This window comes from Pan paniscus, chromosome 20, assembly GCF_029289425.2.
Source record: "Pan paniscus chromosome 20, NHGRI_mPanPan1-v2.0_pri, whole genome shotgun sequence".
Taxonomy (NCBI): Eukaryota; Metazoa; Chordata; class Mammalia; order Primates; family Hominidae; genus Pan; species Pan paniscus.
In genome coordinates, this window is record NC_073269.2 from 34,946,691 (window position 1) to 34,955,694 (window position 9,004).

The following is a 9,004-nucleotide window of genomic DNA, read 5'->3' on the forward strand; positions in this document are numbered from 1 at the left end:
CAAAGCAAGTATCCTAAACCAATAGAAAGGTAGCCCATGTTCCTGGTTTGGAAGACTCAGTTATGGTTAACATGCCGTTTCTCCCCAAATTTATCCAAAATTCAATCAGTCCAATTCTAGCATCAGGAATTTGCAGAAATTGACAAGCAGATTCTAAAACTGATATGAAAATGCCAAGTACCCGAAAAATTCATAATTTTTTAAAAAAAGAAACATTTAGAGGATTGACATCTGATTTGAAGACATATATAATATGTATTGATATAAAGCTGCATTAATCAAGAAAGATAATATTTTTGTAAAAGATAAAATAAATAAATCTATGGAACAGAATAAACTATCCAGAAATAGATCCACATATGAATGATCCAATGATATTCAACAAGGATGCTAAGGTTATTCAATGGAGAAAAGACAGTCTTAACAGCAATCGCTGCCAGAAGAACTACATATCCATATAGAAAAAAATATTAATCTTTCCTTTACACCATATAAAAGATAACTCAATGCATCATAGACATTAATTTAAAAACGAAAACTATAAACTTCTGAAAGAAAACCTAGGGAAAAAATCTTTGCAACCTTGGAGTCGGAAAGTTTTTTTTGATAGGAAACAAAATGTATACGTTTCAAAAATCTGCTTTTTGAAAGACACCTGTGATACTGGTCTTCAACCTGGTTTTCTGACATACAACTCTTTTTGAAGATTAGAATCTCCAAAATGATGTCTTTTGTATGCTAATGAGTTGACTGGTAGCTGGGGGACCCTAGGTAGCTTCAGAATGGGGGCAGTTATCAGAAAGACCAAGGCAGGGTTCCAGGGTCAGGACTTTTAGCCACACCCCACAACCACTGGGAAGAGAAGAGATGCTGAGAGTTAAGTTCATCACCAATAGCCGATGATTTAATTAATCATGTCTATGTAATGAGGCTTCCATTAAAACCCAAAAGAACAAGGTTTGGAGAGCTTCTGAATAGCGGAACATGTGGAGGTTCCTGGAGGGCGGTGCGCCCAGGGAGAAAGTGGAAGCTCCACGCCTCTTCCCCACTACCTCGCCCTATGCATCTCTTTCTCTTTATTCTTTGCAATATCTTTTATAATAAACTGATAAACATAAGTGTTTCCCTGAGTTCTGTGAGCCACTCTAGCAAATTAATTGAACCCAAAAAGGGGGTTGTGGGAGCCCTGATTTATATAGCTAGTCATTCAGAAGTTCTGAAGGCCCAAACTTGCAACTGGTGACTGAAGGGTGCAGTGGTCCCCCTCACAGGCTCAGTGACTGAGCTCTTAACCCGTGAGATCTAAACTGTCTCTAGGTAAACAGTGTTGAATGGGAGGAGGCCCAGCTCCTGTCCACTGCAGGCTTGATTACTTGCTCACTGGTGGGGAGAAATTCCCACACGTTTGGTCACAGAAGTCTTCTGTGTTGATTATTGTGTGGAATGACAGCAGAGGAGAAACAGCTTGAGTTTTTCCACCTTCAACACCATGAAGAAAATTAAAAGGAAAGACCCAGTTCAGGAGAAAATATTCTTTAAAAGTTCATTTGATAAGGAACTTGCCTTAAGAATATATGAAGAACTCTTAAAACTCAATTAAAAAAAAAAACTTTGATTTAACTTTGATTTTTTTTTTTTTTTTTTGAGATGAGGTCTTGCTCCATCTCCTAGGCTGGAGTGCAGTGGTGCGATCTCATGATCTCAGCTCACTGAAACCTCTGCCTCCTGGGTTCAAGCAATTCTCCTCCTTCAGCCTCCTAAGTAGCTGTGACTACAGGCACGTGCCACCACGCCTGGCTAATTTTTGTGCTTTTAGTAGAGACAGGATTTTGCCATGTTGCCTGGGCTGGTCTCAAACTCCTGTGCTCAGGTGATCCACCTGCCATGGCCTCTCATAGTGCTGGGATTACAGGTGTGAGCCACTGTGCCCAGCCAAACTCTAATTTTTTTAATGAGCAATGGATTTGAATAGATACTTTACTAAGTAATGTAGTAAATGGCAAGTAAGCATATTAAAAAACCTACAATCAGATGATCTTCAATGGATGAACAGATTATCAGCACATGATGGTACATCCATACCATGAAATCCTACTCACCAATAACAAGAAATGAATTATTGACAAATGCAGTAACTTGGATGAATCTCCAGGTAATTCTGCTAAGTGAGAAAAGCCAATCCCTAAAGGTCATAGACTATATAATTCCTTTTGTTCCATATTCGTAAAATGACAAAATTATAGAAATGGAGAACAGATTGGTGGTTGCCAGGGATTGGGGACTGGTGGGCAGGAGTCAGGGAAGTGTGGCTATGAAAGGGCAGCAGGGGGGAGCCTTGTGTTGATGGACGTGTTTGGAATCTTGGCTGTGCTAATGTCAGCTTCCTGGCTGTGTATTGTACTATGGCTTTGTAATGTGGTACCATGGGGCGTAAGCAGGGTAAAGGGTGCACAGGACCTTTCTGTATTTATTTTCTAAAACTTCATGTGAATCTACAATTATCTTGAAATTAAAAATTTAATTTAAAAAAGCCTTGCACATAAAGGGGAAAACCAAAGCATGTGTAATGCCTTCCCTATAGGCACACTTTCTCAGTGGAACCACAAAACTGATAGGGGAAAGTTTCGTTTTATGAGCATATTCCAGCTGACAAATGAAGAAGGTGCGATGAGACTAGACTATCCCCATTTGTAACCTTCTGTGAGGTGACAGATTATGATGTAATCATTGATGGCTGTTAACATCACACAATAAGGCCTTATGAAACTCACACAGCACCACCTCTAAAGCAGTCTTGTCACAAAATATTAAACCTGGACCTGATCAAGCATCTGGACTGGCTTATGGATATAGAGAAAATGTAGGGGATAGATGAGCACGGGAAATGTCTCCGTGGGGCAAAATTCACAAAATTCAGATTGTTGGACACTCTCCAGGACAAAAGGTCTAGATTCTTCAAAAACAACAACATTGAAAAAAAAAAAAAAAACTGCCAGAAAGAAAAAATACAGAGGGAGAAGTTAAATTAAAAGAAACATAAGAGTTATACCCATCAATTACAATGAGTGGGTCTGTTTTGGCCCCAGGTTCAAACAAACTGTGTAAAAATTTTAAGAGCAGCCATATGACAATTGGGAAAATGTGAACACTGACTCCATGTTTGATGTTATTAAGGAATTATTAATATTTTAGGTGTAAAAAATTGTATTGTGGGTATAACTTTTTAAAATCAGGTATTTGTACCTCATTTGTACATTTGTACGTTTGTACATTGTACATTTTGTACAATTGTACAAAAACATTTGTATAGATACATACTGAAATATTTATAGATCAAATTATAAAAATCTGAATTGGCCATTCATCCATAATTGTTGAAGCTGGGTGATTAGTACATGGGGGAGGTCACTATACTATTCTCTCTACTTTTGCACATATTTGAAATCTGTAGTAAAATTTTTATTTTAGGAAACATAAACAAAGTAATTTAATATTCCCCATATTGGCCTCTGCAAAAATAATATCTCCTATAACTTGGGGAGCTTAGAGCTTTTTATGCATGGCATAAAAATGACAATGTACATCCCTCTCCCCGCAGTACACAGAACACATTTATGAGTCTTTTCACCCTCATTTCGTTGAAGATTTTATTGGCCGAAGAACCCTCAGTAGGCACGAAATTCATTCTCACAAGCAGAGAGATGCATTATGCTCCATTTATTGCTCATCCTAAATTATAAACATTTCCAGTGAATGGAAAGGAAGATATGATTGAAAAGGACTCTGTGAAGACAGGATGTTTCTGTACAGTCCTTGTATCTGCTCACCTATTCCAAACTTTCCAGAGATTTTACCAGAGGTTTAAGATATTCTCCTGAGGGTTTGCTCTAGAGGGATTTTTCTTAACTAAGGAGTGCAAGTAGAAAGCAATAGCCCACCCAGTTGGAGACAAAAAAGAAGGGTGTCAGTGTTCCCAGTGTTAAAAAACAAAAAAAAATCACCCTGGACACCTCTGAGAATTATACAAGGGGATGTACACAGCCCCACTTTATTTGAGTTCAAAAGGAAGGTGGGTTTCGAAAGAAGAACAAGGAGAGTAGATCTCTCTGGATCTTCTGATGCTCACAGCAAAGAGGTCAAGGTATCTGAGTCAACTCTTGAGGCTTCTTTGAACAGAGGGATGAAGAGAGAATATGGCAAGCTTGCCAACAGATCCCAGAAGTTTTAAGAGAAAAGAACAGATTGCTCTTTGCAAAACAAACCGAGCTGGGTGCATGGAGCCCCAGTAGACAGAAAGTGAAGAAAACATCAACGTTCTGAAGTTTTAGATAGGTGCACCATCCCTTATGGATACCAATCTGCGCTCCCCATAAACTTCTGTGCCCAGGGTCAACTGGCCAGGGACAACTGGCTCACCAGGAGGCCTACATATCCTCTTCTTCAGGCCCTAATTACAGCTCTATGCAATAGGGACTCTGCCATCTAACAGCCAAGGAGGTGGTTCAGTTTCTGCACATGGTTTTTTCCGCTGGGTCCCTTGAGTTCCATGGTAACCTCTTCCTCATTCTCTACAGGCAGATCACACTTTGTAATAAGATCAGAGGCAGAGAACTTTGACCAGATCACACTTTATAATAAGATCAGAGGCAGAGAACTCTGACCAGACCACAGTTTATAATAAGATCAGAGGCAGAGAACTTTGACAACTATCTCCTTGCCCTCTGGCCCTGGGGTCAGGGCTACTCAAGCAACACCTGCTGTCCCAAACCTGGAGAAGTGTAGATTTTGGCACTGGTAGAGGAATAACAGCTATTGTTGACACTTGATCTTGTGGGCCTGGAATTTCCACTATGTTTTCACAACTCGGAGCCTATTGCTGCCACCTCTGTCAGGGAAGATAAATTGGCATGAATAATAGACAGACGAGTTTCCCAAAAGCCCAGACAGGCTGCAGGGAACACGTAATGAGCAGACTGTGGTTCATGCCGGGGAGCCCAGGTTTATCCAGGCCTCATCCTCACTCCCTTTCTCTACTGATAATTGGACCCAACAGGACCATTCCGAATCATTTTTCTCTCTTCAGTTATTCTTCAGTTCTACTCAAAGGGTCAGTTTAGGGCATAATTAAAGTCAATTACTTTCTGAAAGGCCATCAGGACAACTGTTAGAGAAAATGATAGCAGCCCCGCACTTGCTGTAGGAATTATTAGCTTGTCAGCCTCCAGGCTTATGGAGACAAAGGATCAAAAAGTTAGAGAGATCCAGGTGTTCACCTATTTGTTCACTTATTCTTTTATTGTGAGTGTGCATGTGTGTGGGTGGGTGTGACATTTATTATGAACCAGAGGGCAGGAGCCAGCGACACAGTGGTGCAGAGAATAATCATATTCCCTGCCTTCCTGGGGTCATACAGCTTGGTGGAGGACACAGATGTGAATTCAGTAATCGCTCCAATAAATATTCTCCTACAGATGAAGAAAGATGATACGATGTGATGGACAACAGAGACTTATATGGTGGGGTCTGGGCTGGTCTTTCTGAAGCTAAGACTGGCAGGTGAGCAGGAGTTTGCCAGACAAAGAGGAGTGGAGTTGTTTTCCAAACACATCTCAGCACAAAGTGTTGTCTTTGCTGGGAGCTGAAAAAAGATAGTGTGGGCAGAGACCATTAGGTGAGACGCTGGATATGAGATACAACCTCAACAGGTGGAAGAAGATCGTGAGAGATGAAGAGAGGAATATAGTACAGCAGAGAGGACACAGAAGCTGACGTCAGGGTGTCTCAGTTTGAAACCAGTGGCCACCCTGTTCCTCTCCCATGTGGTCCCATCATGGGCCTCTAGGGTCTGGGATAAGAGGTTAATGAATATCTCATACCCTAAGCAGGGGTGGTCCCTGCACTTTAGCAAAAAGTTAAGGAACTAGGGAAAAGAGATGGAAATAATAAAGAGATGGGACAAAGACTTTGAAGACCAAAGCCCTTGGGCTATTCTCTTTTTTAAATTTTTTATTTAAATTTTCATTTATTTTTATCAAGATAGGGTCTCACTATGTTGCCCAGGTTGGTCTCAAACTTCTGGCCTAAAGCAATCCTCCCACCTTGGCCTCCCAATGTGCTGGGATTACAATGTGAGCCACCACGTCCAGCCTCCTGGGATATTTCTCAATGAAACATTGGATGCCAAGATTGGTTTTGTGCCACATGCCAATTTCACAGAAGCCAGTCTATGAGCCACCAGCTCTACTCAGCAATTACAGCTTCTGGAACTTTGGCTAAATTCCTGTAGATGCACCACTGCTTGTGGCCTGACTCTTTGCCACCCAAGTGCGCTCAGCCTCCCCTGGGGAGTCTGCCAGGCTTGCATGGCTCCCACTGCACTTGCTGTGCTGGGACCGAAAACAGTTTTTGTGCCCCTAGCTTAACTCCACTGGATTCATAGAGGCTTTGGCCTCCTCAATGGCTGTCCTGGGACAGGGAGGCTGGTTAGCACAATTAACACAACCTGGTCATGCAAGGCATTGATGGTCCGTAACATGAACTTTGACCAGTAGGAGACAGAGAATGGAAAAAAGCCAGCAGATAAATCATCTGGCCCTCCTCCCCTATGACAGACTGTTCTGAGCCACAGTGTTTCACATGTCTTCCTGGAGATGTCCCACATGACTTGAGCAACCAGCTGGAGCTCTGGAGAAACTGTGGCCATCCTGGTAACATATGACCTTGTATTTGCTTTCTCTCCTTCCTGCTTTATTTCCCTATGTCCCTTACTTTGGTTGTTGGGATTGCACCTCCCAATAAAGCATTAGCATGTCCACTCTGCTTGGGGCTCTGTTTCCTGGGTTAAGACTCTGACTCTTGAATGCTGAGGCAGTGTATTGAGAAGGAGTTCAGGCTGGACTCATACCTGGTGAACAAGAGTGCTGTGGTGCATGAGTGAGTACTTCCACAGGTATAAGAAAAGATACTTAGTACCTGCCACCCCTGAACTATCCTTTTATGGCAAATGTTTGCTTAAAGTCAGCAGTCCCCTAAACATACTTGAGATCACAGATGAAGCAAAATCAGACTATCTCCCAACATAGAAAAGCACAATAGGAAAGAAATATTTGGTGGTGAGAAGATTATAGCTATAAGCAAATTAGGCAATCCATCTGTGAGACCCAGCATGCAGTATGGTAGAAGTTGAAAACAAAAACATGGATAAAATTGCTTAATGGATTATAATAATATGCATGACTGTGTGCCAGGCAGTGTACTAAGACTTTCTTGTTTCATCCCATTTGCTTATTATAACAGTACTATAAGACATGCACTCTTACAAACCCTTATTTTACAGAGGAAGAAACAGGCCCAGAGAAGTTGGGTAACTCATCAAAGGTCACAGAGCTAAGAGTGGCAGAGTCAGGCTTGGAGCCCAGGAAGTCTGGTTTTGAATTTCATGCTTCTAACCTGAGCACTGTACTGCTTGGTGGAGTTCTCTGCTAGTCCTACCTTTCAGGCAGAGGTGAGCATTGCTGAGATTACATGCCTGTTCCTGGGGGCTAATACCAGGAGGGAGATTAGACTGTTCTGTCTAATCTGTAGTTTGGCTCTTCCATGAGTCTTGGGATCAGAACCCTGAATCAGAGAGAGATGGACACTGGCCTAGGCAGATGTGATGGTCTGAATGTGTTTCCCACAAAGCATGTATTAGAAATGTAATCCCCAACTCAACAGTGTCAGGAGGTGGGGCTTAATGAGAGGTGTCTAGGTTATGGGGGCTCCACACTCTTGAATGGATTAATGTCCATTATAAAAGGACCTGAGGCTGTGAGTTCCATCTCTTGCTTTTTCTCCGTTTTTCGCCCTCTTGCCTTCTGCCACAGGTGATGCAGCAAGAAAGCTGCCACCAGATGCAGCCCCTTGATCTCGGACTGCCCAGCCTCTAGAACTGTGAGCCAATTAAATTTTTCCTTTGTAAATTACCTAGTCTCTGCTATCCTGTTATAACAGCATAAACAGGCTAAGATAGTAAGACAGTAGGGAAACAAGCTCCAGATGTACTTGAAGTCTCTTGTTCTTATTTTAGGAGTTGAAGAGCAATTCCCTCCAGTTTCCATTAGAAATGCTTCTTCTTCCATATCAAATATTGTGAGATAGCCTGAAACACCTTTCAACACTTTACTACCCTTCTCCAAAATTCAACAGATATGATTTCCACGGACTTTACTCACAGGGGCTCCAGTAGAAGAGGAAGAGGCTTGGGTTTCATTGAAGGTGGCCTGAGACATCTGTGAGGAACAGCACTTTTAGAGACATATCCCCTACAAATAAAGCATCAGAATTATTATCCTAATACATGAACATCCATGGTTCCTTCAGCACCATCGTAATGCAGAGACCATGGGGAGATGCAGGGAGAGGGCTCTGCACAGCACGGCCAACTTGCCGGGTTGAAGACAGACAACCTCCATGGAGCAGGGACTTCAATTAGTTAATTCCCCATCCCCACTGTCACTTACTAACATGGGATTCTGATTAAAAATTAGATTCTCTGCAAGAGGCTTAACTTATAATTTAAGAACTTTTGCTGTATAACCATTGCAAAAACAATTACATAAAGATTAATTAGCAAATTCCCGAAACAGTAGTAAACGGCAAAGTAGTTTAATTAAAACCATTATCTCCAAAATCTGAACGTTAATAACAGTTGTAGCTCAGGGAGAAATAAGAGGCACACTGGCACAGAGTGGGGTAAAGGGAGGGTGTCCTTCGACACCAGCATTCAGTCAGCCCAAGTCTCCACGGCTGCTGTCCTGTTAATTACACTCCAGAACTCTGTGGCCACCGCGTCTTGAGAGGCCCTGGGCTCCTCCTATGAGCCTCTGCAGCTGTAGCCTTGACGAATTTGTCATTGCTGGCCTGCCTCCAACAAGAGGCCTTTAGCCCTCAGAAGAGAGGGAGGCAGCAGGGGGCACAAACAAGACTTTTAAGTGGGGAATTCATAAAATTTGGAATTGTCAGA

General features: G+C 42.1%; 1 long non-coding RNA gene across 1 annotated transcript; it reads left to right on the top strand.

The window, feature by feature from the left end:
• Window positions 1-5,330: 5,330 nt before the first annotated feature.
• Window positions 5,331-8,337, top strand: LOC130541020 (uncharacterized). The gene is made up of 4 exons (XR_008955066.2): window positions 5,331-6,707; window positions 7,337-7,504; window positions 7,866-7,932; window positions 8,069-8,337. It is a non-coding gene; the product is annotated as an uncharacterized LOC130541020 (long non-coding RNA).
• The last annotated feature ends 667 nt before the right edge of the window (window positions 8,338-9,004 follow it).